This window comes from Hippopotamus amphibius, chromosome 6 (genome assembly GCF_030028045.1).
Source record: "Hippopotamus amphibius kiboko isolate mHipAmp2 chromosome 6, mHipAmp2.hap2, whole genome shotgun sequence".
In the NCBI taxonomy this organism is placed as follows: Eukaryota; Metazoa; Chordata; class Mammalia; order Artiodactyla; family Hippopotamidae; genus Hippopotamus; species Hippopotamus amphibius.
The window spans coordinates 115,129,690-115,139,172 of record NC_080191.1 but is presented as its reverse complement, the minus strand read 5'-3'; positions in this window follow the sequence as shown (position 1 = coordinate 115,139,172).

Below are 9,483 nucleotides of genomic sequence, written 5' to 3'. Positions count from 1 at the left end.
TGTGGTTACTCTACAGTAGGAGTGGCTGTCCAAAGGTGGCTTTACCCTTCCCTCCCCCAGCCAGCACAGAGTCCTTGTCTGGGACCATCCGGGAGACAGTGCATTGTCTGCTTGGAGTTCCGCAGAGGGTCTTCACGTGGGTGGCAGGGTGTTGGGTGTTGCCTTGCCTCCCTGGCTGTGGCCTCAGCGCTTCTGCCCAAGGCCCAGGAAAGCACATCGCTCCAATCCACAAAAGAGAAAGCCATTCTCAATCTCAGGTGTCCTTGTAGCAGAAGCAAAGCCCCTGCCTCTGTGGACCAGTTGGCATGCTGAGGTTCCCCATCAGGATGTGGGTTGTCAGTCAGAGGCCGGGCAGCGGGCACCCAGACAGGCCTGTGATGGGAACAGTCACCTCCACGGCAGTGAGGGAAGTATTTTCACAGCTGGTGTAGGGACTCAGCAGCCATGTTGAGTATCCAAGCAGGACCCTAGAACTCAGCTTCCTGAGCCCGCCTACCTGCCCACAAGAGATGGAGCCAAACAGGTGGAGGAATTGGGAACATCCAAGGACTTTTCAGCAACTTTGCAGATAGCCGTGGGCCCCAGCTTCCCCACCCAGCACAATGCACCCCACGGCCACCCCTCCACCCCAGCCCCCTCCAGGTGGCCTCCCACCACGCAGGCAGCATGGATGCCCATCTTACCAGGCCCCGGACTGGGATTTGCTGTGTGGACTGTGGCTAGGTTGCCTTCCTCAGAGGCAGGAGGTGGCCTGAACAGCGGAGCTGCTGCTCCCATCTGCTTCCCTCGGCCACGCCAGCCCACAGAGACATTTGCTGAGATGTGGTGTCCAGACAAAATGGCAGTGCTTGTGGCAGGGCGCTCCAAAGAACAGCTTGGCAACGAGACTCCTGTTCACCTCCACCTGCGCCCCAAAGAGCCCTGGAGGACAGCTTGGACCTGGTGCAATAAGGCCTGATGAGGGCACCATCCCATCCCCAGCTCCTGGGCCATGGCCCCACCACGTCTGGGTCCAAGCCAGCAACCAGCAGCCCAGATTCACAGCGACCCAGCTGTCAGCATTCTTTTCTTCTTTTTCTTTTTTTTTTAAAGATTTTTTTTATTTTGTTTTATTCATTTATCTTATTTATTGGCTGCGTTGGGTCTTCATTGCTGCACGTGGGCTTTCTGTAGTTGCGGAGAGTGGGGGCTACTCTTCATTGCAGTGTTCAGGCTTCTTACTGCAGTGGCTTCTCTTGTTGCAGAGCACGAGTTCTAGGTGCACGGGCTCTAGGCATGCCAGCTTCAATAGTTGCGACGTGTGGGCTCCGTAGTTGTGGCTCGCGGGCTTAGTTGCTCCGCGGCATGTGGGATCTTCCTGGACCAGGGCTTGAACCCGTGTCCCCTGCATTGACAGGCAGGTTCTCAACCACTGCGCCATCAGGGAAACCCTCTTTTTTTTTTAATTGAGATATAATTCACATACCATAAAATCCACCCTTTTAAAGTGTACAGTTCAGGGTATTTTATATCACAGCATCCATTTTAAACCAGCAGTCAACCATGAGCTAGCACCAAAGCATCTGTGCCTTTTGCAGGAGACAGTCCGTCAAGAGTCATTTTAATATTTCCTTGGCACAGACCAGGGAGTCAAAGAAACCAGTGTGCCCTACACGCACATACGCGTGTGTATTTGTGTATGCATCCGTGCACACGTGTGCCTGAGTGTGTCCCACAGAGAAAGACGGGAGAGGCGCCGACATTGTTTGGCTGGTGTTCTTGCCGGGTCACCACAGCGTCCAGCGACAGGGTCACCAGCGGGTGTGAGGGGCCGTGTCTTCTCAGAAGAGGGGTTGAGTAGGCTTCTTGGTGCCATTTGAGACGCAGCCTAACTAACAAACTCCGGGACGGGTGAGCTGAGGGCCTGGGGGGCTGCTGGGCTGGCCCTGGGGAGGGAAGTGTCTGCCGATTGCCCGGGGCACTCGTGATGAGGGGGCCTGGGCCATGAAGGGGCCAGTCCCTGTGTGCGCAGGTGGCTCTGCTGGACGCTTGGAGGCCCAGTTCCGCTGCCAGGGACGGCTCTGCTCTGCCTGCCCTGCCCCCATCCAGTGCCTCCGCTAACAGAGCTGGGAGTGCAACCCAGGAGGGGCCCCCGCTGCCCTAGGGGGCAGGGAAGGCAGCCAGTGGGGGCTGTCCCGGCTCTTGCCTCTCTCTCACCTCTGGGTTAATGGTTAACTCTTCCCCTGGCCCCAGCAGAGCAGGTACCAGGCTCAGAGGGCTTGGTGAAATATGCCCAGGTGTAGGCAGCAAACTGGGGCCCAGTAGTCCGGGAGTGGCTGAGACCCGTCCACCGGCCCCGAGGACGTGAGCTGGACAGGAGCCTTGTGTGCAGGGCCGCCGTCTTGTCTCCTGGCTCAGTGAGGACCGGGCCAGGATGTCATGGTCCCTGAACACTGGCCCCTGTGTGTGACTGATGCCTCGAGACGCAGCCCAGAAGCCCCGGCACCAGCAGTACCTTCATGGGTCCACCAGGTCTGGGTCCAAGCCAGGACTCAGAGACCCAGCTCCACAACAACCCAGCTCTCAGCATTCTTTTTTTTTTTTTAATTGAGATATAATTCACATACCATAAAATCCACCCTTTTAAAGTATACAATTCAGGGTATTTTATATCACAGTATTCATTTTAAGGCAGCAGTCAACCATGAGTTAGCACCAAACACCCCACCGGTGGACCATCTGGACATAATTAGAAGTGCTATTTGATCTGGTGCATTCACATTTGTCGGCTCCTTCTTCTCAAGATGTCACTTTGATCTTTCTATAGCTGACAGTCTCCTTCCACCGGGCCAGCTTGGCAGTTCCAGCACATCTGCCCTAGGCCACAAAGAGGACACTGCCTGTTCTGAGCTAGGCCCTCCTCCATCTGACCCCCAGGCTGCTGGGTGGTCAGAGATTCAGGCAGGAGGCCGGCAAGCACTGAGCCCCCAGGCACCCACTGTCTGCTCAAGGTTTTCCAGAGTCAAGGGGTGGGTTCAGTTTGTGGGATCTGAAGTTTACATAATTTGAGGGAACCCTCTTTACGAAGAAGAATGCAAAATGGTAAATACTAAAGGAAGTCTAGAGTCTTGGAAGGGGCTTGTTCAAGTGAGCGCCTCGAGGCACAAGCTTTATTAACCTCCCAGTCAATCTGCATCTAGGTGTTGTCGTCGGGCATTGTGTCTCCAAAGGAACGGTGGTCTGGGAGGCACCCTGATTCAATTCCGGCTCATCCTTGTTTCTTTCCAGTGTGACCTGGAGCTGCGAATCACTGAAGTGGCAGTTATTCCAACCTGGGGCACAAGGAGTAGCTTCTTCTGGGTACCCACCCTTACCCAATTCTTTCTCCAGGCAGAGGTGCCCACAACCAGGAGGCCTGGAGTCTGGCGGGGAGAGGCCACCACAGAGCCTGGACAATGGGGCTGACCAGCTTGCAGAGGACCAGACCCGCAGCTGGCCCATGTCCGCCCCTGCTCTCGCCCACCAAGCAAAGCTCCAGCCCCCAACCAGAGTTTGGTGGAGCCACGGGGTTGGAGTGGTGGTGGGGACACATGGACATTTGACAGTCAGCTCCCCAGATGCCCTGGAGAGCCATGCCACTCAACGGTGACAGGGCCTGTCTGTCTGCTTTTGATTCTGAGCTGGCCAAGTGTCATGAGCTGTCCTCAGCTGGGTTTTGCCTCTTGCGAGTCCAAAGGCTCCTACCTGGGGCCACATTCCTGGTGTGGTTGGGCAACAATGTGGACAGTTCCCTGCACTGCTTTGCCTCTTCTTGCATCAGTGTGGCCTTCTTCTCCAGCTCTAAGAGGCCCTGCCCCATCTCTCCTCTGCAGCCTTTGCTTGCTCAATACAGTGTGCTGTGGAAATCCTCACAGTGAGTTGCATCAGCGGCAAAAATACCAAAATCACAACTGTGGAGTGACTGCCTGCTCAAGCCTCAGATGAGGTTCTCTCTGAAAACTACAGTAACCTTCTCTAATTTAAAATAAAGAAAAACAGTCCTCCTTCCCAGAGGCTCTTCTGTAAGGCTTGGGCTCTCTGACTCAGCAAAAATGACCTCTCTTTACTCCATCCTATTTCTCTGTAAGTGACTGGGCCATCTCTTCGTTCGTTCATTCATTCATTCGTGTTACAGATGTTTATTGAGTGCCCACCATGTTCCCAGCACTGGGGCAGGCACTGAGGGTACAGTGATGAGTAAGGCAAATTGCGTGTCCAAACATCTTTCTGTTCCCACCATCTCTTTTAATGTTTGACCCCATCCTGAGCCAAGCAAGAGTGGTCAAAAGTGTTGACTAAATGAGTATTCTTAACAAGAATGTGTGGTTCTTTTTAAGGAACTTACAAACAATGGATGTATGGTTCTGAGTGGGCTGTGGTCTCTCTCACCACTGGGCCTTTGCACATGCTCTTCCTTTTCTCTGGAATGCCTTTCTCATCTCTTTTCTCCTTTCTTGGCCTGTTTAACTCAAAAGTCATCCATCAAAACCCAGCTTGAGCATCACTTCCTCCCGCAGCGTCCCCTCCACAGTTTCTTTTGTGTTTCCCATTACCAGGAGAGGGAGGAGAGATGAGACCTGCAGACTGAGAGACCCTTGTTAGCAAACATTAGTCTGTGGCTCTGCTGGTTGAGAAGGAGCGTGTAAGAAGATATGATGGACGTTTTCATTTATACAGAGGTTCCTCCTGTCCCTGTGCTGGGGTCACAAGTGGCCCTGAACTCTGCCTAAACAGTAGCCTCTTAAGATGTTTTGGCCAGAGGGCTCACGCCCCTCTCCTAGGCCAGACCCCCACAATTCTGGAGCTAGGGGAGGATGAAAGAGATTCTGTGGGTGGAGTCTTGGGGTCAGAGAAGGAGAGGTCGAGCCCGAGGGCTTGGGCCAAGGTGGAGGGGAGTAGTTGAGCAGGCAGCCGTGGGTGTGTGAGCCCAGAACCAGCCGTGCAGGATGGCTGGCCCATGAGGCAGGCCCAGGCCCTGCAGGCCACATGTGCCCCAGCCAGCCCCCGCCATGGGAACAGCTGGTAGAACCAAACTCCCTCCACCTGCCAGCCCTGGGCTCCCTCTGGGAAGGGGCAGGGTGGAACTCTTCTTATGAGGACGACAGTTCCCAGCCATGCCCTATGATACTTGAGTCCCAAGAACAGCTCACACGGGTTCAGACCAGGGTCCTGTGCTCACAGCCAGACCAGGCAGGGACGGGGCTCCGGGGGCATCAGCTGCCCTCCTTCCCCATGTCAAGCTGATGACACTTCACCCTCTCAGACCATCTCTGCAAATTCGCTTATTCAACAAATACCAGTGAAGCCCCCACTCTGTGCCAGACACTATTCTAGGTCCTAGGAGAACACGGATAAGAAAGCAGACAAAATCCCTGCCCTGTGGAGCTTGCATTCAAGCAGCAGTGGGTTGGGAGGAAGACAAACAGGAAACTGAATAAACTTTATCGATGTGTTAGAACAATGATTCCTAAACCCCCTGTGGCAAAAAGCCAGTTTATTTTTTTCCAATCTGCATTTGGATTTCGGGGCAATGCCAAATTGCTATAGGTATCTCTAGGTGCTGCAGTACAGAGGTTTCTAAATGCTTACGTTCCATTTCTGGTCTCACATCCTCTCCTCCTGCTGGTCCACATCATGTGAGAAGACGAAAAGAGCTTTGGGGAAAACAGAGGCGTGTAAGAGACAGGAGGAGTTGACAGTAAGGCGGCAGGGCTGAGGGGAAAGCTGCAGTTTTAAAGGGGTGGTTATTGACAAGCTGACATTTGAGCAAAGATGTGAAGGTGGAACAGAGAAAATCATGAGGATTGGACTTTGGTCGCAGGCTTCCTGAGGGACAAGGGGCAGAGGACCAGGACGTGAGGGAACATCGTAAGGGGGGAAGAAATGGGGATCCCCCAGGATGACCCTCCTGCATCCTGCAGGGTCTGCCTCTGCCTGAGGTGGCTCTGCCCCTGGAGTGGGCCCAGGGTGACCCACAGCCCCTCGGAGCACCCATCTCAAGCCCAGGCAGGGCCTCCCCGGAGCCACTGTGATCCTAACAGGGTCACGGTTTCCCTGTCAGTGGTCTCCTCCCTCTTTTTAGGACCTTCTCCCTCCATGAGCCAGCTCTCAACACCTGCCACAGGCCATTCTCCTGGTAAAAAAGATGTTGCCATGCTCAGTGCATCACCTCCAGCTGGCCACATGCACACCTGCTCACCAGTATCCATCCTAACCTCTCAGGTACACTAAAGGGGGTATACACACTTTTATACACACACGAAAACACACACACACATAGCTTTGTGGACCCACATCCACACCCATGCACACACCACACACAAACCCCCAGAAATGCACACATGCTCCTTGCAAACTGACTCACTCTTCCCCAAGAGAGTTTCTACTAGGAGAAAACACCGGGTATCTGCATCGAGTGGCAAACCGACAGACGGGACAAAGTTCACTCATGCATTCAGGTGGCCCCGCCAGCCCAGCCCCCCAGGAGCAAGCAGCAGGCCTCCGGGGAGGCAAGGCTAGGGTGGGGTCAGTTTTGGGCAGGAGTTTGTCAGAGCTCCTGGGAACTGACTCAAGGCCAGGGGCAGGCAGCCTTTTGCATTCCCGACAAGTAGGTCACCCTGACAAGAAGTGCTGGCCTACATGCTGGGACCCAAAGTCGGCTGGAACAGACCTGGGAAAAACCCAGTTGTCATGGGGCAGCAGGTGTTAAATAGGGGTTTTCTTTTATTCCAGCCCTTCGGTTAATTCTATGCAGGACTGGGGAGCGTGTGTCAGGGGCCTGCGCCCTTGCTGTGTGTAGTAATTTATTATTGTTTATTAGTTTTTTAGTGGATTCCTTTGGATTTTCTATATACGAGATTATGTCATCTATAACACTATAGAGATAGTTTTACTTTTCCCTGTCCAATCTGGATGCCTTGTATTTAACTTGTTTTGCCTCATTGCTCTGGCTACAACTTCCAGTACAATCCTGAATAGAAGTGGTGAGAGCAGATGTCCTTGTCTTGATCTTAGGGGGAAAGCATTTAGTTTTTTACCATTAAGTATGATATACCTGTGAGGTTTTGGAGATGCCCTTTATCAAGTTCAAGAAGTTCCCTTCTATTCCTGGTTTGTTGTGTGTTTTCATCATGAAAGAGCGTAAGATTTTATCAAATGAGTTTTCTGCAACTATGGAAGTGATTATGTGATTTTTGTCATTAAATCTATTAATATGGAGAATGACATTGACTTCTAGATGCTAAACTAAGCTTGCATTCCTGGGACAAATCTCACTTGGTCATGGTGTATAATCTTTTTTGTATGGATTCATTTTGCTGGTATTTCATTGAGGATTTTTCCCACAGGAATATAAGCCCAGGAAGTCTGGGGCCACCTCACTGCAGTGTTCCCAGTCCCTCCAGCAGTGCCAGGTGCAGTGAGTACTCCCTGAGCCCCAAGAAATGAATGGGGAAAAAATGAATCTATAAAGCACAGGATCTCAAGAGCCTCCAAAGAGCCCATGTTATCGCAAATGTCTGAGTATGCATGGTCCTTGTAAAGCACAGAGGCAGGCGAGACCATGGAAAATCCAGACCTAGAATGAAGCCCTTCCCAGGGGAGGGGACACTGGGCAGCTTGGTCTACCAGTCAAGAGTATCTCATCTGGGGGCCCAGACTCAAGAGGCAAAAGCTTCTGGAGACTTGGAATCCTCCCTCCACAGGCAGCGCCAACCCCACCCCACCCCCAAGCTGGGGAAACATGGCAAGACCCTAGGGTGGTGACATGTGTTCTAGGGCCCCTGAGAGCAGACACAAGACAGTGGGTGTGTGGTAGACGGCGGGGTCCCGTCCACTGTGATCTGGGCAGGGATTTCTGGATGTTGTGGCGGCCAAGCCTGTCACCACTCACAGGCCTGGCCTCTGTACAACTTCTGAATAGGTTTTTAAGCTCATCCAGAACGCAGGGCTGTTAATCTGAACCTCTGGGAGCTGGCATGACGGTTAAACGAGAAAATGTGTGAAGAGCCTTTAGCCTGATGGCTGGCATAGATTAGGTGTTTGGTAAATGGGGACATTATTATTTGTAAGATCATTTTTTTAAACTTTTAAAATTATTCTAGAAGGAAGTCCACTGACAGCCAGACTCTCTTGTAGCTTTATTCTATTCATAACTTTAGAAATCCCCCAGTGGGTGCTGCTTGGACCAATCTAAGACCCAGAGAACATGAGGTACCCACCACCTCGCCCCCCAGGAGCAGCCATCAGGGCTCCACCCTCACCTCTTACCTGGACACAAGTCAGAAAGAAAGTTTTCTCCTGTCTCCCCAGGTAGGAGCTTTAGGGGAAAGGAAAGCTGCCCTTCCTTTTGGCCCCCGCCCCCACCATGTATCAGCCTGGCTTTTGACTCAGGAAGACTAGCCCAGTCACAGCACCAAGGCACGAGAGGGCACCACTGGAAGAAAGCTGGGCGTGGCCAGAGAGTTGGGGGGATGGGTCCAGCCTGCCAGCTCTAAGAGTGGACCCCAGGTTCTTCCCTCCCTGTGTGCTGGGAATTCACCTCTGGATCCTGGCATCAGCCCTCAGCTCTTTATCTCCTCCATGCCAGCCTTATCAGAGCAACTCAGCGACTCTACCAAGAATGTATCTGCTGCCCTTTCAGCAACCAGAGCACTAGCAGAGCTGGCCTTGGGCCCTTCTCTTCCAGGAAATAGAGCAGCAGAACTAGCCAGGCCAGAGCTCCAGCCTGAAATGTCCCCAAGACCAAGACCAGCAGTGCCCCCTACCCAGGTGAGAGTTAAGCAGCTTCTGTGGGACCACATCCCAGATCACCTCGCAGACGCTACTAAGGCGCAGTCTCAGTCAACTCTGGCTTGAAGGGAAGTACAGTAGAGGGAGAATGGAGGCATCAGCCATGGAGGGGTGGAGGAGAGCAGGCCTGGAAAAGCCACGGGGTCTGGCGATGAAGAGGCCACAGGTGACTATTCAGAGCAAACTTTCACAGCTAGAGAAGATGCCAAGATTGTCTGTACAAGGATGCTCGTCACGGCAGTGAACAATTGAAAATACATTCAAGGTCCAGCCATGGGGAAGACATAAATAAATTATGATTCAGCCATGCACAGGTAAAAACTGGCAGCTGGGGATGGGAGAGAAAGCAGAGGAAAGAGGTGAAGAGGCAGAACGTGGGATTTTTAGGGCAATGAAACTTTTCTGCCTGATACTATCATGGTGAACACAGGTCATCATACATTTGTCAAAACCCATAGAATCTGCAACACCAAGAGTGAACCCCAATGTATACTCGGGACTTAGGGTGATTATGACGTGTTGATGTGTGTTCATCAGGTATAACAAATGTATTACTGTGGTGGGGGTGGGGGGCAGGTGTGGATAATGAGAAAGCTGTGGATGGGGGTGGGGGGCGGGGGGCATATGGGACATCTCTGTACCTTCCCCTCAATCTTACCGTGAACCAAAAATTGC